The sequence below is a fragment of the Leopardus geoffroyi genome, chromosome A3, assembly GCF_018350155.1.
Source record: "Leopardus geoffroyi isolate Oge1 chromosome A3, O.geoffroyi_Oge1_pat1.0, whole genome shotgun sequence".
In the NCBI taxonomy this organism is placed as follows: Eukaryota; Metazoa; Chordata; class Mammalia; order Carnivora; family Felidae; genus Leopardus; species Leopardus geoffroyi.
Window position 1 is genome coordinate 37,024,684 of NC_059336.1, and position 26,095 is coordinate 37,050,778.

General features: G+C 37.5%; 2 long non-coding RNA genes across 2 annotated transcripts in view; one reads left to right on the top strand and one right to left on the bottom strand.

The window, feature by feature from the left end:
• LOC123580511 overlaps nucleotides 1-26,095 on the top strand; it is a 56,546-nt gene that overhangs the window by 21,519 nt on the left and 8,932 nt on the right. The window contains exon 2 of the long non-coding RNA XR_006703336.1: nucleotides 6,495-6,638. This is a non-coding gene — a long non-coding RNA (uncharacterized LOC123580511). The remainder of the gene's footprint in view (nucleotides 1-6,494; nucleotides 6,639-26,095) is intronic.
• Nucleotides 1-26,095, bottom strand: part of LOC123580512 — a 58,535-nt gene that overhangs the window by 6,825 nt on the left and 25,615 nt on the right. The gene's annotated exons all lie outside the window — the stretch shown is intronic.

The following is a 26,095-nucleotide window of genomic DNA, read 5'->3' on the forward strand; positions in this document are numbered from 1 at the left end:
CAAGAAATAACATAAATAGCATTTGCCAATATTCTAGGTTTACAAGGTCATTGAGCTTCTCTACAAATGTTTATAACCTCATATAATCTATTGCCATCTATCAGGTACCTTTTCTATCTGATGCATACTAAAACCTTAAAGTATTATTGAAAGCAAACTTGGAAATAATTTAGTTCTCCCCTCTATTGATGATTAAATTTCAAACTCATAATACTTTTTTTAGTTGACTGATTGACATGCTTGCTGCTCTTCTTTAAAAATAAAGTTTATTTTTAAGCTCCTTTAAGTCATCTTCTCCCCATATTTACTAAAAGCAGTGATGGATATCAGATTCCTGGGAAGACCAAATTACAGCATTGGGGGCCCAAATTCCTTGGGAGCGACCACATTCATTTCTAGTTTCTTCAGCCCCATGAGCTCAAAAAAAGGTCTTCTCTGAAGGCATTTATTTCTCTTTTGCTTGTAGTCATCTTGAGTAATCCTTGTTTAGCAGGCCATTTCCCTGTTTCCTTTTCTTCCAGCTTTCCTTACCCAGTCTTGTGGTTTGGGAACATTCTATATGACATAGTGATTCTCTTCATATTCTTTGGAAGGCTGGTAGATGTCTGTAGAATTTGTGGAATTGAGCAGAGTGGATTTCAAAGAAAAATAACACTTCTTCAAGGTGAAAAAGTGTTCTCTTATTCAGACAGTGGTAAGTACCTGAGAAGTCACTGCCCATACTTCTGTAATAAAGCAGACCTTGGGCTGAGGTATCCTTCAGACCTGACTTTGAAGCTGAGTTTCTCCATCTTCTAGATGCTTGACCTTAGATAAATAATTTTACCCTTTTGACTCTCAGTTTCCCCCTGTAAATGGGGACCAGGGTGCCTAGTGCAGTGGTTGTTGTGAGGTTCCATTGAGTTGATACAAAATACTTAGTTCTCTTGCCATGTCAGGCACATAGTAGGCATTCTACATATTCATTGTCTTCAGAGTGAGCTCATTTTAGAAGTCTTAAGAAATCTCAAAATGAATTCCATATTTGCCTTGCTTGGACACAAAATGAAAAACAGAAGAGACTCCTTCTCACCCTGTGGGTGGGGTATCACTCCTCTATACTGATTCTTTTTAATAAGAAAAGGGCGTCTTGAATGTGGTGGGAAAGGCAAGCCACATGGCAGAAAGTCACAGAACACAAGATACACTTTATTACATGGCGTGTTTCTGTACCACAGATGTGCACACAGATGTGGTCATCAATAGAGATAACTAGTTTACAAGCCCTCCCTGGAAACTCCTCACAGTTCTTAGTAGAAAAGTGATTCTCAGCCAAGAGCTGCACTGAAGTTCAGCCCATGATTAAAGCTATTCCAACTGTTCCACGCTGAAAAGAATTAGAAAGGAGAAATGACCAGCACTGCATTTTTAGCCAAGGAACAAGACCAGGGGTCACCTAAGAAGCTAAAAGTCTATTAAAACAAGTATCTATTGTGGTCTTTTCTTTCTCTGTATTTGTCTGTTTGCCTTTATCTCCTTTTCTCTTTCTCCTTTCCTTCGTTCCTTCCTTCCTCCCTCCTTTGTTGTTTCTTCGTTTTTTCATTTCTTTTCCTTCTCTGTTCTTTTTCCTTCTCCTTTTACCCTAATGGAAAAATATCACTTTATGTCAAGGAAACACTATGAAACATCTGTTCATTGTTGGACATGTTAACATGGAGAAGACACATTCATTCAAATTCTGAAGTTTGTAACTACATTATTAATTTTATTGGTGATATATGATGAAGTTGTTACTATAAATGTCTAAGGCAGCAGTTTAGCATAATAAAAATTGACTATTTTTAGGAGCCAGAAAAAAAAACCTGGGGTAAAGCCTGGTCTCCATTATATGGCCCATCCTGCAAATTAAATGAAATAAATATATGAAAGCAATGTATCCATAATACATCTAGAACTCTGGCTTGACTTAGGTCCTCTTTAGAAGCAAAGTCTGAAAAAGGGATTCAGGCTCACATGACTTACTGGAGTAGTCTTAAGAGAAAAGGGAGGGAGTGAAGGAAACAAGTTAGGTAGGAGAAGGCGCTAAGTAAGCCAGGACATAGTTTCATAGTTTCTATTGGACTCTGCCTTTAGCTTGATCCAGTGGAGAGCTCTGTAGTGTGAGTTACATCATGTAGTTGTTCCTACCTTGATATTACTGGCTTTTAACCTTTTGCATTCTTCATGTAAACCAGTCACTAGCATGGCCTGCCCCTGGGGTGGGACTAGGATGTAGCCTCCTGGGTAAATAGCTGCTATTTTGCCAAGAGAAATTATCTGGAAAAGGGGGCAGTTGTGAGCCATTAGCAACCAACAACTGCAGCAGCTGAAGGCAGGTGTACCAGTCCAGTAAAGGGCATTGGCGGGGATAACAACATTATCCACTCAAAGGCTCAGTAAATTATTGTTAAAATTAGTATATGTCTTGGTTGCATATGTCCAGCTCAAGTCCTCATAAACTATTACAATAGTTTATGGACTTCTCCAAACACAAGAAAGTAAATTGGTTATTTTCAAAAGTCTATATTATTCTGTATAGCTAGAGTCCTCTATCCACCCAGATTGAATTCTTGGTCAGTTGCCTGTGTGATGACTCACTGATGGGTATAAAAGCCATTCACTGCAACCTACTGAAGGTTTCCTTAGTGGGGAACAGGTAGGAGTAAATTCGGTACAAAATGACTCAGAGGGCTAATGGGATCACATACAAACTTGGGCTTTTCTGAAACCCAAAGACATTGTCTGCAAATTAGGGTAGTATAGAATAGAATGATAATGAGAATTGAGAGAGAATAGCTACTATAAAGAATAGTTCACTGGAAGTAAACTAATTTTAGTTTCTCCAAACACTGGGTCTGTAGAGATCTGTGATTTAAATATTTTAGTTAAAATTTCTTGGGGTACTTAGTTGACATTTTTAATCATTCCAACTTAATAATCATGCATGGGAAGGGTAGGGATTCACAGAAGATACTGTCTGGGTTTAGTTTTTATTCCACAAGCTTTGGCCATGTCAAAATGTGAAAAAATCAGAAGAACAATGACAAGAACAGTAAAAGCCTTAATTCAAACTGTACCCATGGCTATTTCATCTAGTTCTATGGGATTTTACAGACCCAGGAGTTAATTTTTCCCACCAGGGCTCTTTACATGGACTGCTCTTGATAGCACTTTTATCAGTACAATGTTACCGTTGCTCACATAAGATCCTAGGGTTTTGTTTGTTTGTTTGTTTATTAACTGGAAACACATTTAAGATTGAGAAATGTTTGGGTGGACATCCTTATTCTCTTTCCCTTCAAATGAAAATTTCTTTTGTTCCTCAAAATGGTGAATCAATCTTTTCCCACTTTCTGATGGAATTGTAAGATGGTATTTATTTTCCTCTTAACAAAACAGGTACCTATGATATAGCTTTTCTTTTTTTGTTGTTGTTTTATTTATTTTGAGAGAGAAAGAGAGTGGTCAGGGAGGGGAAGAGAGAGAGGGAGAGAGAGAATCTCAAGCAGGCTCTGTGCTATCAGCACTGAGCCTGACATAGGTCTCAATCCCACAAAACATGAGATCATTACCTGAGCCGAAATCAAGAGTCAGACACTCAGCCAACTGATCCACCCAGGATCCCCTACAATGTAGCTTTTCTATTTATCACTCTTATCTTCAAATTCTATTAAACAAGGAAAACATAAATTAGCCTTCTCTTACACACAAAAATTGTATCACACATTCATATCTTACAAAATGTACATCTCTAAGGGAGACAGAGGTGATGAATTAGCCTTACAGAAAATGAAAAGGATCCTAACACCTAATGTTAGCATATGTGTGTCATCCCAGTAACTTCAGATTATGTCTCCTTTCTACATAAGACAGTCCCATTTTCCTTTGCTTTTTGGAAGGTAGAATGATAGTTGACCCTTAAAATTATTAAAATGTTGTTCAAAAGAATGGCCTGAATTTGGCTTGCTGCATAGTCCAGTTCATGGAATGAATAAATTACATTGTCCTGTGATTCAAAATTCTGTCTTGGCAAGACATTGTTTTCTGGACATTGGGCAATAGAAATGCTATCTGTTTGTTTGGTTGGTTGGTTGGTTGATTGGTTGGTTGGTTTGAGAACACCAGAGACATCTTTAACTATCTCTGGCTTGTTCTCTTTACATAAGTGAGATGAGTTAATGACAAAGTAATGTAAAAAAAATCAAAATGATGACAAAGCCAAGAGCATGAAATGACTAAGGCTTTGTTGCTTGTGGCTTGAGGGGGTGGGAGGCACCACCCTCTGAGGTGTCCGAGTGGGTCACCCAGCAGACTTGCCAAGGACTGGGAGGGAAAAAATAAGTTGGACAATTCTTCTCTAGGGACAAGGCCCAGAGTTGCATTATTTGTAGTGATAAAAATATGGGTGGGAATTAGGGTATGTATTGGAAATGAAAAGAAAGAAAGGAATGAATTAGAGTGCAACAGAGGTAGAGAAGAAGATGTTTTAAATGTGATGAGTCTTTGGATTTCATTCTAATACTTCTTATCTTTATAAAGATCTAAGATCCACTTTTCTATTAGATAGTCCTATAGTATGCCCACATATTAATGGAAAACTGAAATGTTAGAATAATACCTACATGTTTCTTCTTTCACACAAAAGATAATCATATAAGCAAATTAAATCACAAGTTATCTCAATGGCTGATTTTGTCTTAAAAACTTGAACTTTTTTTTGAGTGTTATGCTGAAAACTTGGGGGAAACTGGGGGGAAATACAGGTTTCTAAGTCAGGTCACAGGCCAATTTAATTTTGGTTCTTTCCTTCAGCTTTATAAACTATGTGATGCTAAAATTATAGTCATTTCACAGATAAGAAAACTGACCCCAGTGTAGTGAAAGTCATACTGCTGCCACTTATTGGAGCAGAGTTTTGACTCTGGGTAATGCTAATAAAGAAACTAGGCTGATAGGCATTGCTGGAAGCATTATAATAGGCCCTTAGCCTTCCCAGGCCTCAGTCTTGCCCCCTCCAATCTTTTCTTCATGCTGTCTGTAGAGAACATGACTTTTCAGTAATGTGAATCTAATTGTTTATCTCCCCTGCTTAAAATCCTTGGATATTGTCATGGGTTAAATTGTGTGCTTCCCCCCTCCTCATATTCATATGTTGAAGTCCTAACCCTTAGGAACTCAGAATGTGATCTTATTTGGAAATAAGATCATTGCAGATGTAATTAGCTAAGATGAGGTCATTGGGGTGGGCCCCAATTCATTATGACTGATGTCCTTATAAAAAGGCGGAATTTGGACACAGAGATACATATAGTGAGATGCTGTGTAAATGTGAAAATGGTCATCTACAAGCCAAGGAGAGAGACTTGGAACAGATCCTTTCCTCACAGCCCTCAGAAGAACCTGACCCTATTAACACCCTGATTTCAGATTTCTAGCTTCCAGAACTGTGAGGCAGCACATTTCTGTTGTTTAAGCCACCTAGTTCGTGTACTTTGTTACAGTAGCCCTAGCAAACTAATATAGATACCTTTCGATTATTTTTACAATGATGTTCAACATCCTGTAAGTGGAAACAGGGGTGTAGAATATAAAACCAAAGAGAAAATGTAACCCAAGCTAAACTTAGTCAGATTTTTGGAATTGTCAATAGTCTTAGTAAAAACTTATTTGAGTAATGACCATAATCTTACATGCCAGGCATTATTGTGGGTGCTTGGTATTTAGCTGTGAATTAAATTGGCACATTACCTGTTCTCAGGGAGCTTACACTGAGACAGGCAACACACATTACACAAATATTTAATTATGATTATAAGAATTAAGAGCTTCAGTGAGATTTTCTAAACAATGGAATACTAAGGGAACCAACTCTTTTCTTGGAGGAATCAGGAAAAGCATGAGAGGATTCTTTGAGGCAGTTGTGTTTAAGCTTCTATTTGAAGGATGAGTAGAAGTTAGTTAATGGAAAGACATACTGGGAGAAGTGGCTTTAAGGTCAAGGGAACAAGAGTTATTAAGATTCCAGTGTCAGAGGCAAAAAGAGAGATAAGATATCAAAACAGAAGTGAGATAAGCATAGGTGGAACAGGAAAGAAAGCTAGGTAGAAAGTAGTACTGGATGGGACAGGTGAAGCAGACAAGAGCCAGATCCCATGGGCAGTGACACAATCAGAGTTGCATTGTTAAAAGCTCCCTCAAGCTGTATGGTGAAGAACAGATCTGAGGAAACCAGTTGGATGCTATATTAAGAGGTAAGGATGGACCAGGAATTGGACAGGAGTGGATGGATTTAAGGAATAAATTACTGGTGGGATCAAGTGGATAAAGTCCAATAATTAAATGAAGATTGCAGAGGCAGGAGATAGGCATGTGTCAAGGCTGACTGCTAGTTTCCCAGCTTGCCCAACTGAGTAGAAGGTGGTATTATTCACAGAGATAGAAAACAGTAGATGAGGAACATTTTTTTTTCCTTCCAGGGGAAAAGAGGGATGGAAGATGAAGTCTGGTGCCTACTTCGAAGCAATTTTGAGATGTCAGATATCATGTAGGCCATCAACATCATTGGTCAGGAGGTCTGAGCTACCAGAGATACAAGTTTGTAAGTTGTTGTGATATAAATGGTAAGTGAAGCCATAGGGACAGATATACTTACTCATCAAGAGAAAGATGAGAAGAGGAAAGGAAAGGGTCCTAACATTTTAAGTTTAGGTGGAAGAAGATAGACCAGAAAGAATTAAAAAGAGTGGCAGGAGAGAAAGGAGAAGACTCAGAAAGATGTGTTGTCCTGGAGCTTCAAGAAGGAAGCAGTGGCTGATAGTCTTTACTGACTAACAAGTAGTATAATTTCTGAAATTAGTCTAAGCACTTTAGCCACACTGATACTTAGTTAAAGCTCTTACAGGGGCTTGAGTGGAGAAATGAACAGAGGTGTAGCGGGTATTGATAGCCTGCCTATATCCCTTTGGTAGTCACTTCTATATTCCAAAGGTTGCTTTGCTTGAGGCCTTTCATTCTTTCATTCACTCACTCATTCATTCATTCATTCATTCATTCATCATTTTGGCTAAAGAGCACCCTTAGCCTAAGCACAGAGCAAGCCAAAATGACAGAGTCAAAGTCCCCAGAAACAGACCTCAAACAATGACAGAAAAAAGTTTGATACCTAAATACCCTAGTCCTTTGCCTTTCTTTTTTTTTTTTTTTTTTTTTTTTAATTTTTTTTTTTTCAACGTTTATTTATTTTTGGGACAGAGAGAGACACGGAGCATGAACGGGGGAGGGGCAGAGAGAGAGGGAGACACAGAATCAGAAACAGGCTCCAGGCTCTGAGCCATCAGCCCAGAGCCCGACGCGGGGCTCGAACTCCCGGACCGTGATATCGTGACCTGGCTGAAGTCGGACGCTTTACCGACTGCGCCACCCAGGCGCCCCTCCTTTGCCTTTCTATTGAGATAACTCTATGCTATCTCTCAGAGACCCCCAGGGGGACTTACCTTAAGTTGCCCCCGTGGTGACTGGTTGGATAATATCCCCTCTATGAACTTTCTGCCCTTCCTCATACTTTTCTACTCCCCTATCAGTTTTTCTAGGATCACAGCCTTGAATCCCTGTCTGAGAGGCTGTTTCTGGGGGTATTCATACCATATAGAAGGTGAGGAGTGGAGTAGTAAATGTACATTAATTAGAATAGCCTAAGAGAGGGGTAGCAGGAGGAAAAGCAGAGTCAAAGATGGTTTATTATAATTGTGAAAGACTTCTGAGCTTGTGTGAATGTTGGTGGAAAGAATGTGTGAGAGAGGGAAGGGAGAGAGCTTATAGGAATCCATGACAAATACTTTTTTTTCTGATGCTGTTGGCTAAAATATGAAAGAAGAAAGACAAGAAGAAAAGGAAAGGAAAGGTTTGCATTACAAAATGTAGGAGACCTCTTTGTACTGTTTGTAGGTGTGACTAAGGCATAGAAGTTTCCTCTTCAAAAGAATAAAACAAACTCATGTACTTGGACTTTTGTGGGTTTAGGAATTTCCAGCATCTCTAAAATCCACTTAACTACTCCATGACATATTTTTCCCTCCAGATGTGAACGCTAAAGAGTCAGTTGTCAGTTGAACACTCTTGCATTATTTTCTCAGCAATTATTTTAAGGAATGCATTTGAATAAAATGCACTTTTGGCATCATTTTTAATATTGGATGATGATTTATGCTATTCTTACAAGGACAAGATGGCTCTGGGCATGAGTCATGACTGTATGCTGGGAAGATTCCGATGGGAACCTTGCTATTGCTGGTTGATCCATACCTTACATGGACTTGAAGCCGTGCATGGGTTTTATTAACATGTGCATTTTGCTTGTTAAGGCTTGAGCTTCAGCTTTTTCTTTCCAATTCAAGCCCTGTTTGTATTTCACATGCACCTGATTCAGAGTATGTGCTTGGGACTCAGAGTGGCTTGGGAATAGTAATTTGGAAAATCTCTGATAATCTGTCAGCTAAAATGGGATGATATGTTCCCAGCTGCAGCTGGGAAATGGGCTATTTCTCTCCAGAGGAGTAGATTCAGATGGCAGACAAAGTTCTAATTCTTTCAGCATCTCTTATCTGCATGAGGCAGGTTTGATGCAAATTAAAACTGTCCATAGGCCAAGAAAGATACAATCCATAGCATAAATCTTGGCTTTTCTCAATTGTAGAAGGATTTGCTTTACATATAGCCTTCAGATGTAGTTTTTGTAGTGAAAATTCCCTGCGCCAGAGCAGATGTTCTTTGGAAATAATACCAGAGTTTTTCAGAAGCCAAGGTGAATGAACTGTAAGACTGATTCTTAAAGTTTTCCAGGTTACAACCATTTCTGTCATTGTCTTTGGCACTGGTTCTCCAAATGTGTTCTCTAGCCTTGCTTCTCAGACTCTGATGTACATACAGATCTGCTGAGGATTTTGTTAAGCTTCAGACTCTGTTTCAGTAGTGCTGGGATAGGGGCTTGAGATTCTGCATTTCTGACAAGCTCCTGGGGGATGCTGATGTGGATCCTTGTTGATTCCTGAATCCTACTTTGAGTATCTTTGGGATACAGAAACTTGGTCTTAGAAGATTCTGTCCAACACAGAGTCTCTGGTCCAGTAAGTTCAAGAAAAAGATATTTGCATTTTTACCTTCCTCTTCAAAACTCTGCCAATTAATAAATTAAAGACTGAGAAAATCTGTTCTGAGGAAGTAAGATAGACTATAGAACCATATTTTAGTATGCTATCTCTTAACAACCTGGGGAATTTGATTTTTGTGAAAGGAAAAGATGGTCTGAGGTGTGGTCTCCATTCAAATATTTGTTCAGGCACTTGAGCAGATTGAAAGGCGGTATTAGACCCTCTTTGTTTGACCTTCTTTTTGGTGACCCTGATAATCCTTCTCAGGTGAATGTTACTGCTTCTCCAGATGAGTGAGGCTGTATGTCAGGCTCTCAGGGTCTCCAGTAGAATAATAAACTTTCCACGTAGAGTCTTGGTATTCAAAATATATGGTTCTGGTTCTCCCTTCACTCAGCTCTAAATTGTTAGGGGTTTAGCTGCACCAGGCTGTTGCAAAAAGGCCAGCTGAGAAAAGCAAGATACAGAAAAGCTGGACTAGGGAAATTTAATTCCATCCCTCCAACCATTTTAAATTGTTTTCAACTTTTAATGTGTTTATGTATCAATTCTCTAATAAGCTCCTATGAAGATTCCTGGGCCTCTGCTTCAGAAGTGATCATCCTTTGGGGCATGAATGAATACACACACACACACACACAGAGACACACACACACACACACACACACACAATGTTTATTAACTTATTTTGAGAGAGAGAGAGAGAGCGAGCCCAAGCGGGGGAGGGGCAGAGGAGAGGGAGAGAGAGAATCCCAAGTAGGCTCCATACTCAGTGTGGAGTACTGGTTCCACATACACAGGACTCAATCTTACAACCATGAGACCATGAAATCAAGAGTTGGACACTTAACTGACTGAGCCACCCAGGCAACCCTAAATTTTCATCTTAATAAGCATTCCCAGGGTTTTCTGATGCAAGTGCTCTGAGGACCACATTTTGAGATTAACTTGCTTCCTTAAGAGTTAGACCACAGGCAGCTTGGCCAAAAATAAGCTTCCCTGTTTTGGTTCTGGGAATATGCACCTTTATGAATCATGTTTTAATATTCTGCCCTGGACTTTTAGGGACATATATATATGTTGGTATTTTCTCTAAAACTGTTATTATGATACTGTCATTATGTCAGAACATCAGAAAACTCTGCAAAAGGACTCCACTAGCAGAGGAGTATAGCCTTGGGGTATAGGCTATCTGGAAGAGAACATTTCTAGACATGTTTTTATTATGAAGGCAAGTGAAAATTTTGCTCCTGTTTGATAAGACATGTTTATACTAATATAAACATAGGTGAATTTCACCCCAAATTGTTAAGTCATTTACCCCAATTGCTCTTAGTCCTCTGTGGCTTTAGGTACACCCTTGGCATATCAACACATTCCTAGGGGCATGTACTCCAAAGCTTGAGAATTGTAGCATTATATTAGGGTTCTAGAAAGAACAAAAGGGTGGGGGGAAGGGAGGAAGGAAGGAGTCAAAAGGTACAAATTTCCAGTTATAAGATCAGTAAGTTCTGTGGATGTAATGTATAGCATGTTAACTATAGTTAACAGCACTTTATTTTTAAGTTGCTAAGAGAGATCTTAGAAGTTCTCATCACAGGAAAAAAATAGAACTATGTGAGGTGACAGATGTTAACTAAATTTGGTGTGGTAATCATTTTGCAGTATGCACATATCAAGCCATTATGTTGTATACCTAAAACTAATACAATGTTATATGTCAATTATATCTCATTAAAAAAGAATAAATCCTCTTTATAATTTGTTCCCAGAAATAAAAGTTGTTTTACACTGATATTTTATATTGTGATGTTTTATAATGAGAATTACATCATTTCTTTTTTTTAAATTTCAGCTTGACTGGTAGGAAGTTCAGGAAAAAAATGATTAATTATGATGTTTTTAAAATTTTTTATTATTTTTAAATTCCAGTATAATTAACATACAATGTTATATTAGTTTTGGGTGTGTAATGTAGTGATTCAGCATTCTATACATTACTCAGTGCTCCTAATGATAAGTGTACTCTTAATCCCCTTCATCTACTTCACCCCCCATCTACCTCCCCTCTGGTAACCATCAGTTTGTTCTCTATAGTTAAGAGTCTGTTTTTTGATTTTTCTCTTTTTTTTTCTTTGTTCACTTGTTTTGTTTCTTAAATTCTACATGAGTGAAATCATATGGTATTCCTCTTTTTCTGACTTATTTCACTGAGCATTATACTCTCTATAGCTCCATCCATGTTGTTGCAAATGGCAAGATTTCATTCTTTTTTATAGCTGAGTAATATTCAATATCACACACACACCCCCCATCTTCTTTATCCATTTGTCTATTGATGGGACACTTGGGCTGCTTCTGCAATTTGGCTCTTGTAAATAATGCTGTAATAAACATAGGGGTGCATATATCTTTTCAAATTAGTGTTTCATATTCTTTGGGTAAATACCCAGATTTTTATTTTGATGTAGACCCAGTAGTTTATTTTTGCTTTTGTTTCCCTTGTTTCAGGAGACATATACAAAAATATGTTGCTACAGCCACTTTCAGAGAAATTACTGCCTGTGCTCTCTTCTCGGATTTTTATGGTTTTAGGTCTCACATTTAGGTCTTTAATTCATTTTGAGTTTATGTGTATGGTATAAGAAAGTGATTCAGTTTCATTCTTTTGCATGTAACTTTACAGTTTTCCCAGCACCATTTGTTGAACAGACTGCCTTTTTTCCCTTGCATAGTCTTTCCTCCTTTGTCATAGATTAATTGACCACATAATCCTGGGTTTATTTTGAGGATCTTCATTCTGTTCTGTTGATCCATGTATCTGTTTTTGTGCCAGTACCATACTGTTTTAATCACCACAGCTTTATAGTATATCTTGAAATCTGGGATTATGATACGTCCAGTTTTGTTGTTCTTTTATAAGATTACTTTGGCAATTGGAGATCCTTTGTTGTTCCATACAAATTTTTGGATTATTTAATCTAGTTCTGTGAAAAAAGTCTGTTGGCATTTTTATAAGGATTGCATTAAGTCTGCATATTCCTTTGAGTAGTACAGATATTTTAACAATATTTGTTCTCTAAACCCATGAGTATGGAATATATTTTCATTTATTTGTATCATTTTCAATTTATTTCATTGATGTTTTATAGTTTTCACAGTACAGGTCTTTCAACTCTTTGGTTATGTTTATTCCTTGGTATTTTATCATTTTTGGTATAATTGTAAATGGGATTGTTAATTTCTCTCTCTGCTGCTTCATTATTAGTGTATAGAAATGCAACTGATTCCTGTATATTTGATTTGTATCTTGTGACTTAATGAGTTCATTTATTATTTCTAGTATTTTGTAATTTTTTTGGTGGAATCTTTTGGGTTTTCTATATATAGAAGTATGTCATCTGCAAATAGTGAAAGTTTTACTTCTTCCTTACTCGTTTGGATGTCTTTTATCTCTTTATGTTGTCTAGTTTCTGTGGCGAGGACTTCTAGTACTATGTTGAATAAAAGTGGTGAGAGTGGACATCCTTGTCTTGTTCCAGACCTTAGGGGAAAGCTCTCAGTTTTTTCCCACTGCATATGATGTTTGTTGTGGGTTTTTCATATAAAGCCTTTGTTACATTGGGGTATATTCCTTCTAGACCTACTTTGCAGAGGTTTTTCATCATGAATGGATGTTTGTCAAATACTTTTTCTGGATCTCTTGAAATGATCATATGGTTTTTATTCTTTCTCCTCTTGATGTGATGTATCATGTGGATTGATTTGCAAATATTAAACCATCCCTTGCATCCTGGGAATAAATCCCACTCAATCGTGTTAAATGATAATTTATTTATTTATTTATTTGTTTGTTTGTTTGTTTGTTTTGAGAGAGTGAGAGAGATAGGGAGCAAGTGGGGGAGAAAGACAGAGAGAGAGAGAGAGAGAGAGAGAGAGAGAAAATCCCAAGCAGGCTCCGTGCTGTCAGTGCAGAGCCCTAGAGCCCTATGGGGGCCTGAACCCACAAACTGTGAGATCATGACTTGAGCTGAAACCAAGAGTCAAGATGCTTAACCAGCTGAGCCACCCAGGTGCCCCTTGAATAATCTTTTTTTAATGTATTGTTGAATCTGTCTTGCTAGTATTTTGTTGAGGATTTTTGCATCTACGTTCATCAGAGATATTGGCACATAGTTCTCTTTTTTTAGTGGTGTCTGTATCTGGTTTTGGTATCAGGATAATGCTGGCTTTATAGAATTAATTTGGAAACTTTCCTTCTATTTTTTTTTCTGGAATAATTTGAGAAGAATAGGTATTAACTCTTCTTTAAGTGTTTGGTAGAATTCGCCTGGAATGCCATTTGGTCCTAGACTTTAGTTTGGAGTTTTTTTGATTACTAATTCAGTTTCATTGCTGGCAATCAAGCTGTTCAAATTTTCTATTTCTTCGGGATTCAATTTTGGGAGGTTATATGTTTCTAGGAATTTATTTCTTCTAGGTTGCCCAATTTGTTGGCATATAAATTTTCATAATATTGTTACAATTGTATTTCTTCAGTGTTTGTTATTATTTCTCCTCTTTCATTTCTGATTTTAATTTCAGTGCTCCACCTCTATTTACAGTGATTTTTATTAGTCTAATTGTTTAGTACATTTGCTAAAAATTTCCACCTTTTCTATGGATACTTAATTTCAACTTTCATGTTAATTATCTTACTATATGTTATTTAAAAAATAAGGCACCCGGTATTTTTAAGCTCATAGAACATTTACTTGTGAGTTTTTATTTTGACTTAAATTCTCTAAACCATCAATATTTCTTACCATTTTTTTCAATCAGAAATACTCTTCAAGTTTATTGTGGTACATTCTGGCTCTTCTTGAGGGCTTAGCAGAAAAATTCCCAATGGTTCTGTCATCAGGGCAACTACAAGGCAAAGTGACTGACCAAGATCTGGTACTCAAGAGAGAACAAAGTTTACTCTGAGTGATATCTTCAGAAGACTTCGCAGGTGGTTCCCCCCTCTTTTTATGGAGTTGCAGAAACCATACTGCAGCATTCCCCTATATAAAACACTTCTGTATACCATCTCTTATCCAACCCTCCCCCATAATACTGCAAGCCTTGTGTATCATCTTTATCTGAAAGACAGGATTGACACCCAGTAGACATTGAAGGGTCTATCCAGTGTCAATCAGGCAAGAAACAGAACCGACACTGCAACTTGGTCTTCAGATACCAAATCCACAAATGTTCCTCACAGACTTTAGCTGCCAATTTTCACCCACTTGAAGCCATACTGTAGGTGTGAATAGCCACATTTGTCAAACCCTCTTGGTTCTGCCATCTGTTCAAATGGAAAAGTACTTGGCTGGATGAAACTAAGAGGTATGTATAAGAAAACAAAGTAAAAACATGTTAGTTTTAACAAATCAACATTCTAGAGTTTGACAAAGTGCTGATTGAATGCTTCTCTTTGGTTCTAATATATTTGGGTTGGTTTTGAAATGAGATATAGGGATGACTTTAGCACAAAGGAATTTTTTTTTTAAAAATCCCAACTCATTGGCTAAATAAAGCATCTTATTTTGATAGGAATGAAGTCCACATGAATATTGCACACAGATAAGTTTTTCATCAACAAACCACATTCTCCCCATGCCTAAGTGACGTCCTGGACTGTGAATTAAATGACATCCACAGAATATCATGGCAACCAGTTAACATTGGAAAACAAAACTGAGCAAAACAAGTAACAACAACAGTCAGTTAACCTGTTGTTTGTTCAATGTTGTATCAAACATCCATTCTGATTTTTAAACCCTTAACTGCCCCCATCCTTTGGTAAAGTAGACATCCAGTTGTGGATCATTGGGTGCTGCATTGACCCTTTCAGATTGATATTTTTAAAGTTAATGTTGAAGCTATATAAGTTAAATTTCTCCCTTTTTCTTTCTTGCACACACACAAACACAGCCACACTCAAGATTAAATATGTTTGCAGTGGGTCATGATGAGCACTTAATAAAAAAAATATTTTTTAAGCTTTATTTATTTATTTTGCGAAAGAGAGAGGGAGAGCATGAGCAGGAAAGACAGAGCAAGAGAATCCCAAAGTCTGTGCTGCCAGTGAGCAGGGCTTGAACTCATGAGCTGTGAGATCATGACCTGAGCTGAAATCAAGAGTTAGAAGCTTAACTGAGTCACCCAGGTGCCTCCAATAAATAATTCTTTTAGAAAGATGGATGAGATTACCCTGTATCTCAGTGTTTTGCACCACAGGCATCCAGGGGGATCCACATTGATTACTGGCCATTATATAGCCAGTAGGAGGCTTTTATATAAGTGACAAAACCCCAACACAAAGCCATTGTGGGGATATTGTTAGTGGACTGTAAATTGCTAGAGACCAGGACATGTCTTACACTTGTTCTTTATCCTCCATTCTATCTAGCACAGTGTAGAGCATTTAGAAGATGCCCACCAAAGACTTCCTAATTGGCAGAGTGAAAAAAACAATGTCTGCTTCTCACATTGTCTGACTGTAGGGTAGGGAAAGGGATAAAAGCTGTGTGGGAGATAATTATGGGCTGAATAGAAGCCAGGAGAAGAGAATAAATATTCTCTCTTTAAAAATTTCAACTTGGTTGGTAGGAAGTTCAGAGAAAAATTAAATGCTTAATTATATATCCTTAAGATATTTATGTATCCAAAAGTTCTACATATTCAATATTTAACTTAGAAACAAGCATTCTATAATATAAGGAGCTTTATTAAATGTAATATTCCAGCCCAGTGACAATAAAGCATATAACACAGAGACGATTGTCCTTTAGAGGGAACTTCCTCTCTCTCCCTAACGGAAGTAAAAACTTTGACCTATGAAAATGGTGAAACAAACATCTGCTCACAACCATGTGCCAGTAAGAAGCCCCACAATGTCAACACAGGAAGTTCAGTATTTACTTTGCATTACAAGAGTATTGGAGCCATAAAGATTTTTTTTTAATTTTGATTATTAAAGATTCATGCAATGTTTACATACAAGATACCAGTCTGTATGACACTATATACTGGCAGCAAGCCAGCCTGTACACATACAGCCCCTATTGTGTACAGCAGACAGCATCCATTGGGCTTTGGCTTTTATAAATTAAATTAACAAACATTTAATGGGAACCAGCTTTAACAGCTTGGCTAGATTTAAGAGGAAGTTTTATGTTGTTGTTGGTTTTTGTTTTTTTAATTCCTTCCCATTGACAGTTATTGATAGAACCAGATAGTTATTAACTCTTCATCTCATGTACTGATTCACACTGACAAAAATCTTTTACATTTAATTTTTAAATTTTTTACTTTATATATATATATATATATATATATATATATATATATACACACATATATATTTTTTACTTTATGTATATATTTTTACATATATATACACATACCTACATACCTATACATATACCTATACATACCTATACATACATACATATATATATTTACAATTTTGGACTCTCTCAGCTACTCATATGCTTCTTTTCTTCACAAAAATTGTGTTTGGAGTTCCTAGAGAGAAGGAATTAAATCTACTCAGTGATATCTTCTTGCCAGTGGAGCACTGAAGGGCACTGAGAAGAAATTACTGAGGCCAATGAACCCATATCTCCTTATTATATCTGGGGCAACCTCTTCCACAGTGATTGTGGAATCCAGATAACTCCTTCTCTGTGTTTTCACTTTTCTGGCCCATCAAAGGCACAGCAAAGGTTCCAGAATCTTAATACATTTATTGTTGTTCCTATGCATTCAAACCCTATTATGGAATCAACTGCCATATATGCATATGAAATCCTACTGTTCTTTTTTTTTAATGTCTATTTTTGAGAGAGAGAGAGAGAGAGAGAGAGAGAAGGAAAGAAAGAGTGTGAGCAGGGGAGCGGCAGAGAGAGATCCCAAGCAGGCTCTGCACTGACAGCACAGAACCCCGACGCAGTGCTCAAACTCACTAACCTTGAGATCATGACCTGCACAGATCAAGAGTTGGCCACTTAACTAATGGAACCACCTAGGCACCCCTATTTTTTCTTATTTATGTAATTTTGTGGAAAAACTTGTTTTGGAAGTTATTAATATGCCAAATACGACAATAATTTTCATTATAAAAGTACCTTTATTCTGAATACTTATGGTAATTCTCCTCTGAAAAAAATTGATAATGAATTATTAATATAATGCACATATATATTGTTATGATTTATATATATTTTTAATCTGTTAATAGAGTTAAGATTTCCAGGTAAAATAAGGGATGTTTAGTTAAATTTGAATTTTAGATAAATAATGAAATTTTTTCACTATAAGTATATTCCAAAGAAAATGCATAAGACATACTAAAACATAAATCGTTATTTATGAAATTCTTTTTTTTTAACTTTTTATTTAATTTGAGAGAGAGTGAGCAGGGGAGGAGCAGAGGGAGAGAGAAGGAAAAAATCCCAAGCAGGCTTCATGCACAGTGTGGAGCCCAACTTGCAACTGGATCTCATAACTGTGAGATCATGACCTGAGTGAAAATTAAGAGTCAGACACTTAACCAACTGAGCCACCCAGGTGCCCCTATTTATGAAATTCTAATTTAACCTAGCATCTTGTATTTTTTTAAATATTTTTAAACAATATTTATTTTGACAGCTTGAGCATGAGCAGGGGAAGGGCAGAGAGAGAAGGAGAGAGAGAATCCCAAGTAGGCAGCACAGAGCCCAACACAGGGTTGGAACTCATGAACTATGGGATCATGATCTGAGCCAAAATCAAGAGTTATATGTTTACCAACTGACTCACCCAGGCACCCCCAATTTATGAAATTCTGGTTTAATTTAGCATCTTGTATTTTTTAAAATGTTTTTTAAATGTTTGTTTATTTATCTTGACAAAAAGAGCAAGCACAAGTGGTTAAAGGGCAGAGAGAGAGGGAAAGAGAGAATCCTAAGTAGCCTCCATGCTGCCAGTGCAGAGCCCAACTCAGGGCTTGGAGTCATGAACCATAGATCATGACCTGATCTGAAATCAAGAGTCAGAAGTTCAACCAACTGAGCCACCCAGGCATCCCGCATCCTGTATTTTTATTTGCTACATCTGGCAACTCTTAATAGAGTATGTCTCCAGCCTTCATAGTTCTCTTTTTCTAATAGTTGCTTTGCCTACATTGCGCTAATAGCATAATATTTTAACTCCTAAAACACCAGACCAGAGAATGAAGGTTTTATGTTTGGTTCACATATATTTTATTTTATTAAATTTTTTTAATGTTTATTCATTTTTCAGAGAGAGAGAGACAGACAGACAGCATGAGTGGGGGAGGGGCAGAGAGACAGGGAGACACCGAACTCGAAGCAGGTGCCAGGCTCCACACTGTCAGCACAGAGCCCGATGTGGGGCTCGATCCCACAAACCGTGAGATCATAACCTCAGACAAAATCAAGAGTTGGATGCTTAACCAACTAAGCCACCCAGGTGCCTCTGGTTCACATGTATTTCATAAATTCAGTATTCTTAGGCACTATTTTGGAGAGTATGGGTTATATTTGATAATACTGAAGCTGATTATGGGATGCTTATGTCAGTCATTTCCTTGCTCTTTAATAAAGGCAGTGAATGTTTTAAAAAGAGGAGTAAACCATAAGTCGAGAGACCTGAGTTCTAGTTTCATCTCTGACACAATCTCTGGGTCTCTATATTATCATCAGTGACTGTGAATACATCTATGACTGATGTAGATTCACTGCCTTAATGACTCCCATTCTCTTCTGCTTGTAATCATACCTTTTGATGTATAAGGTAATGGAGTCTATTTATGTGCCTCCTGATTTTGACTGTGGCCATGTGACTAAGTTTGGCCACTGAAACGGTAGCAGATGGGACACATGCAGAGCCTTGAAAGTCAGTTGTACTGACATGTTTCTGGTTACACTGGTGCACATCTGCCTTCATCATGAGAACATGCCTGGCTAGCCTGTTGGAAAGATGGGAGAGTAAGGTGGAGAAAAATATTTAGTTTCTGTGCATTCCTGTCTCTTGCCCATGAGAGGAAACAATCAGATTGAAATATTTTACTTTTCCTAAAGAATCATTATTAATCATTTGTACATAGACATCAACAAGCTTTTGAGGAAACATATTCATCCATGAATATAGGTGTCTTAGGCAAAATTTTATTTGGCCCTAGAATTCTGAGCACACTAAGGAACTAAAGATAAACTTTATTTTTCATACTATGTCACCCCTTCCACAATTAAGAAAAATAAAGAAATGGAAGACTATAGGATAAAAAGCAAATAGAAATGAAGGGTGAAGCTGAAAGCTGGTTGGTCCATATGATAAGAGTTTTGTGGGCACTTAAGTTGAACATATGAAGGCAAAGTTTAGGTGTTTGTCAGTGTAGGCATGGCCTTGGAGGAGGCTGGAAATGGATACTGCATGGAACTTATTTCATCCAACTGCATGCATCACTTTCTCTGATAGACTTTTTCTTTATGGCTGTTGAACAGGATAGGAAGACATGAGTGCTTTTCTGTTTGTGCTGTGATTGACAGAATATTGAGTTTTTGTCTCACATCTGCATGTTACTGAACTGAACTTTTTTTCTGACTTACAGTGAAAAGATCTTATTTATGTTCACTTTTTCTGGGTTAATTAAAAAGGGAATGTCATCCAGATCATACAGGGATGGACATCTGCTAGCTCCTCTTCACCAATAGGCTCCTGAGTTTCAAGGGGCTGTGAGAGAGGAAAGGGAAAGGAAGGATTTTAGAGTGTCCCGTTTCAGGCCTCAGTCCTTACTGTGTCTCCATATATTCGTGTGCCACTAAGTAAACTGAACCTGTATAGAGCATTCATGCGTTTAACCTGAGCTTAAATAAAACACGGAAAGCATCATGGACCAAAATTCTCACCAGACTTTGACAAGGATACAACAGTATATACTCAGAAACCTGTACAAATACTACAACTATGACTAAGTTCACATTGCTAAGCAACCCTAGTCTATATGCCAGTGGAACTCAGGATAATGAAAACAGATGAAAGCAGTGTATATTTTCTTCAAAGTTTCTAACTTCAGAAGGAATTCCTAGATATAATAGGTATGTGGGGAAAAAAAAAACTGTTGACAGGACAACAATTCATTCATTTCCTAACATGACTAGTCATGTACTGTACTTCAGTGTAAACAATAAGCTTATTGTTTGGATGGGAAAACAAGAAATTTGTTGGAAGGCGAAAAGGTGAAAATGTTCTGTAAGCTGATTTTGTTTTGGCAAGCTGCACATTATTTTCCAGGTAGTCTTAGAAGATGTATTTAATAGGCACACATTTAAAGATTTGGCCACTTGTGAAAGTAAGAATTCTTTCTAGTTTTCTTATTGCTTTGGGGAAAGATATTTTTGTTTGCTTGTTTTATGTATTTAGATCCAGTGGCTCAATGTTCTCATTAAGTTAGGACAATAGGGCTTCAGATAATATTGCTTGTTCTGTTTCTCTCTAGCACTGAAGCATTGGGGATTTATGGCTCAAAATCCTTCAAAGGTGATAACATGCCAATTAGTTAATGTGGCCTAGGGTTGTGATAAATGAAACTGCTAGTAAGTTGAATTTATACTCAAATCAGAGAATTTTGCAAGAGCACCCTCATGGTTTGGGTCCCCTCCTTTCCTTATTTTGTGTCAATTTCCTGGTGGATGGTAGATCAATCAGGATGGTGTGGGGAGTAGAAGAGAAAGAACCTGACACTCTGACAGAAAGAATAGAAATTTGGAAGGCCTTATACATGGTTGAATACTACATTTCAGGGTCCTACAGAATTAGAGAGTTTTTTTAGTGGTTAATGGTGTTTGGATACTTATAAGTTGGGTTTGGTGTTACTTGTTGATCCCCAAACAGATACTGCTCATGGTATTTAGAGTCTATTTTGGGGCACCTGGGTGGCTCAGTCGGTTAAGAGTCCAGCTCTTGATTTCAGCTCAGGTTGTGATCTCATGAGTTAGTGGGATCGAGCCTGTATCAGGCTCCATGCTGATAGCATGGAAGCTGCTTGGGATTCTTGCTCTCCTTCTCCCTCTGTGCCTCCCCCATTTGCACACCTGCATGTGCATGCACACTCTTAAATATTTTAAAAATCTATTTTTACCATTTTCCTTTCTTAATTGAAATATACCTTAACTTGGCTGATGTTTTTCTCTATGTTTTAGAACCTAGGGACAAAATGGCAGATACCCAGCTGCCCTCAGCTCTTCTGAGCCCCCAAAAGGGAAATCTTTTGTATACACACACACACAACGAATAAGCTTTCCCCAACCTGCTCCTGTCAATTTCCATCCTTCCATCCTTGTGAAGTAGCTAGGTTTCTAAGAAAGATTTAGGCAAGTTCTCAAATGTAGCTTTTGGGAATCCAGCCCCTTATATTCTGTCTACAGAAACTTTTATGGGCGCCATGGTCAGACTGGATGCTTCTTCCTGCATTTGTTTATAGGTTCCTCCCAAGGATTTGGATCTCTCTGGTTTCTATTTGAATGTCTGTGGCTAAGAGCAACCATATGAGCAAAAATAGTCTAGGGGTAAAACAACCTCAGACAGACTGCAGTGAACAGGGAACTGCAGCCTGAAATATCTGCATTGTCATCAGTCAGTGCAAAAAGGAGGTCAGTGGATGTTTCTGGATTTGCAGCATAGGCAGGATATGGAATCTTGGAAGATTTTTATTGTATTGATATCCATGTGATTTGGGGGGTTTTGCTAATAGTTCTTGCTGCTAACTTTGAGTGCCAGAGTAAACAGTAGTGGCCAGGAGAAAAAAGCCCTCTGGAGCTTATTTAAAGAAAACTGAATGGAGATTTCTCCTGCCAACCTGGGCTTCATCTTTCAACCCATGACTGAGCGGATGGAGATAGAGACAGATAGGCTGTAGTCTGGCAGACAGTTCATAAAAGAGCCATTTTCAATTTAAGTTTTATGTGTTGGTTTGATTATTGATCTGATGATTATTGTATCATTCTCTATTTACCATGTGCTCCTCCTGAATGATGTCATTCCCTCCAACAATATTTGAAGTACATACTACCACTGACCCCAATTTACAGATGGAGAAACTGATGCACAGACAGTAGGTGATTAGCTCATGGATACATGGCTGGCAAGTGGATATGAACTAGGAACGCTGGTTCCAAGTACCATACCTTGTATTTACTCAATATTTTTATTATCCGAACCTTTTTATCTTTATATCACTTCATGTTTTCCCTTTTTCATCTAGGCTACCTTTGAAAATGCCTGGGATCTAAATTAGAGGGTAGTAAGAGATTAATCATCTGGAAGATCAGAGTCAAGTGTGTGGGATATTGGAGGATTTCAGTGCCCCTGCTAAAACTGTCACTAATTAACACAGATAATCAGGAATTGACTCTATCTCAATAGGTCAAGCTGGCTTGTTATTTCTAAGAAATATTCCCCTTTAATGCTTTTCATTCATAAAGATAATTCCTGGAATTTAGAGATATACTCTGTTCCAAAGAACTGAAATATTGTCTATCACTTTTGGTATAGAAAAAATGGGTACCTGTTGGAACTTAGAAATACCCTGTAAGTGAGGCCACAGGACCAACGTGTGTGGGGTAGGAATGAGTGTAGCTCAACATAGTAATAATGATGGGCTGTGACATCACTAATCAGGTCCACATCTTGGCTTTCACACTAATTTTTTACTTTAACCCTTTACATTCCTGTTTCCTCATTTGTGAAATCTTTGGAACCCCTTCTGCATGAGGTTGTTATGAAGTTCATATTGGGTACTTAAAGGTTTGAGAAATCATGCTTCATATTAGAAAATGCTCAACAAAATAGATATTTCTGCTCATTCTTAAAGATTCCCACATAAAATTAACCTGGTGCAAACTGTGTGCACTTTCTAAACGAAATATCCTACAGTTTGATTCATCAGTTACATAAAACTGAGTTTCAGGTATTTAACTTTACATGTAGTTGATATGACCTCCCTGCAATCCAGTAGGTTGGAAACCTAAGTGTCACCTTCAGCATCTCTTTCTCACTCCATGCATGAAATCTGTCACTCAAACTTATAAATCATTCCTCCATTATAAGTCTGAAATTTCCTGCTTTCTGTTCCCCAAATTAGATCTACTAGTTCTCCCAAACCCCCACTTCTCACCTCACCTGAACCTTCCTCTCACTGATAGCCTCCTTGACAGTTGTTCTATAGAAGGTTTCTCTTCTCCATCAGTTGCCTTTTGGAATCTGTCCAGAGACTAAATCCAGTTACAACCTGGTCCTGCCTACGCAGTTTTGTGGCCCTTTCATTTCTGAGCAAGTTCTCCTATTTCATGTACACTTGGGGGCCTTGAATCTTTAAATAATCCTCCACTTCCAGAGTTTATCCCCGACCATATATCAACTTCAGGTTTTGTTTGGGCCAGTCTCAACTCTTTGAGAGGCAGCTTTGCCAAGCGGGGCATACACAACATTGTCAATTAGAGTACTGATGCTTACAGTAGATATTTCACTAAAACAAGAGATTATAAATTGGTAAGTCTGGGATGGAGTGTGAAATTCTGTATTTCCAACAAAATCCCAGGTGATGCAGATGCCACTATGAGTGCCAAGGACTGTACATCTCATAAAGAAACCTTTAACTCTTCACTCTGCCTTTCATCCTGGCTTCACCAGTTGTCCCTACTGCCAGAGCTATTACCCCAAACAATCATGCTTATTTATCTTTAATAGCTCCTCACAGCTTATAGAAAAAAATCCAAACATGTTTACAGAGTATTTGGGGCACTCTACTTAAAATCCTATTAAATATTTAAAGAATAGGCAAATGACTCCCCATATCTCCTCCACTCCTAGTAAGCTTTATTTACCCCTTTGCTCACTGGTTCCTAGTTTATACCTTTGATAAGTCCCTTTAGTCCTTTATATTCATGGATAGTGTTTGTACATCCCTCTGCTCTGAAGAGCTGTTTGAGGGTCTACTTTTACAATCCCAGTCTAGATAGAGCCTGAACATGGCCAGCACCCCCACAGTGCCTGGTCACATGGTTTGTGTTGGTAACCAGGGCGTGGCCACACTGATGGAGGCAGCAGAAGGACTGTAATGGATGGTTTTGTTGTAAATCGCTTTAAAATATTTGGGGGTGGGAGGGGCCAATTGTAAATAATACAGCTATGCATACCAGATTCAGAACCAAGAAGAAAAGGAACTAAGTTAAACACTGAGAATTTTAAACACCAATTGAAGATTCCTGTCAGCTTTCTTATTTTGCAGTGTTATTTCCAGGACACAATGGATCTGAGAGAAATATATCATTAATGTCTGGGTATTAGTTATGTTGAGGTATGTTCCCTCTAGTCCTACTTTGCAGAGGGTTTTCATCATGAATGGATGCTGTACTTTATCAAATGCTTTTTCTGAATCTGTTGAAATAATCATATGATTCTTATCCTGTCTCTTATTGATATGTTGATTGATTTGCAAATACGGAAGCATCCTAGCAACTCAGGAAGGAATCCCACTTGGTTGAAATGAATTATTTTTTTAATGTATCATTGGATTCAGTTTGCTAGTATTTTGTTCAGGATTTTTGCATGTATGTTCATCAGCGATAGTGGCATGTAGATTTTTGGGGGTGGGTTGTGATGTCTTTCTCTGACTTTGGTATCAGGATAATACTGACCTTATAGAATGAATTTGGAAGTATTCTTTCCTCTTCTATTTTTCAGAATAGTTCAAGAAGAATAGGTATTAACTCTTTAAATGTTTGGTAAAAATCACCTGTGAAGTCATCTGGCCCTGGAATTTTTATGGGAATTTTTTGATTACTGATTTAATTTCCTTGCTGGTAGTCAGTGTTCCAATTCTTTATATCTTCCTGTTGTAGTTTTGGTAGGTTATATGTTTCTATGAATTTATCCATTTCTTCTAAGTTATCCAATTCATTGGCATATAGTGTTTCATAATATTCTCTTATAATTGTTTGCATTTCTGTGATGTTGGGTGTTATTTCTCCCCTATCATTTGATTTTGTTTATTTTCGTCCTTTTTCTTTTTTTTGATAAGTCTGGCTGGAGGTTTATCAATTTCATTTATTTTTTTTTTTTCAGAGAATCAGATCCTGGTTTCATTGATCTATTGTTTATTTAATTTCTATATCATTTATTTCTGCTCTAATTTTTATTTCCTTTCTTCTGCTCATTTTAGGTTTGTTTGCTGTTCTTTTTGTAGCTCCTTTAGACATAAGGTTAGGTTCTTGAGATTTTTCTTGCTTCTTGAAGTAGGCCTGTATTGCTCTTAATTTACTCCCACTTTTGCCGCAACCCAAAGGTTTTGAACCATTGTATTTTCATTTTCATTTGTTTTCGTGTACTTTCTAATTTTCTTCTTGATTTCCTGGTTGACCCATTCATTGTTTTTAGTAGCTTGTACTTAACTTCCATGTATTTGTGTTGTTTCCAGGTTTTGTGTGTGTGTGTGTGTGTGTGCGTGTGTGTGTGTGTTTGACTTCTAGTTTCATAGCACTGGGTCAGAAAAAATGAATGGTATGACCTCTATCTTCTTGAATTTGTTGAGGCTTTATGTGTGTGTGTGGTCTAATATGTGATCTATTCTGGAGAATATTCCATGTGCATTTGAAAAGAATGTGTATTCTGTTGTATTTGGGTGGAATGTTCTGAATATTTCTGTTAAATCCATCTGGTCCAGTGTGTCATTCAAAGCCATTGTTTCTTGATTTTCTGTTTATATGATCTGTCCATTGATGTTAGTAGGGTGTTTAATTCCCCTACTATTACTGCATTATTGATTAGTTCCTTTGTGTTTGTTATTGACTGTTTTATACATTTGGGTGTTTTCATGTTGGGTGCGTAAATATTTACAATTG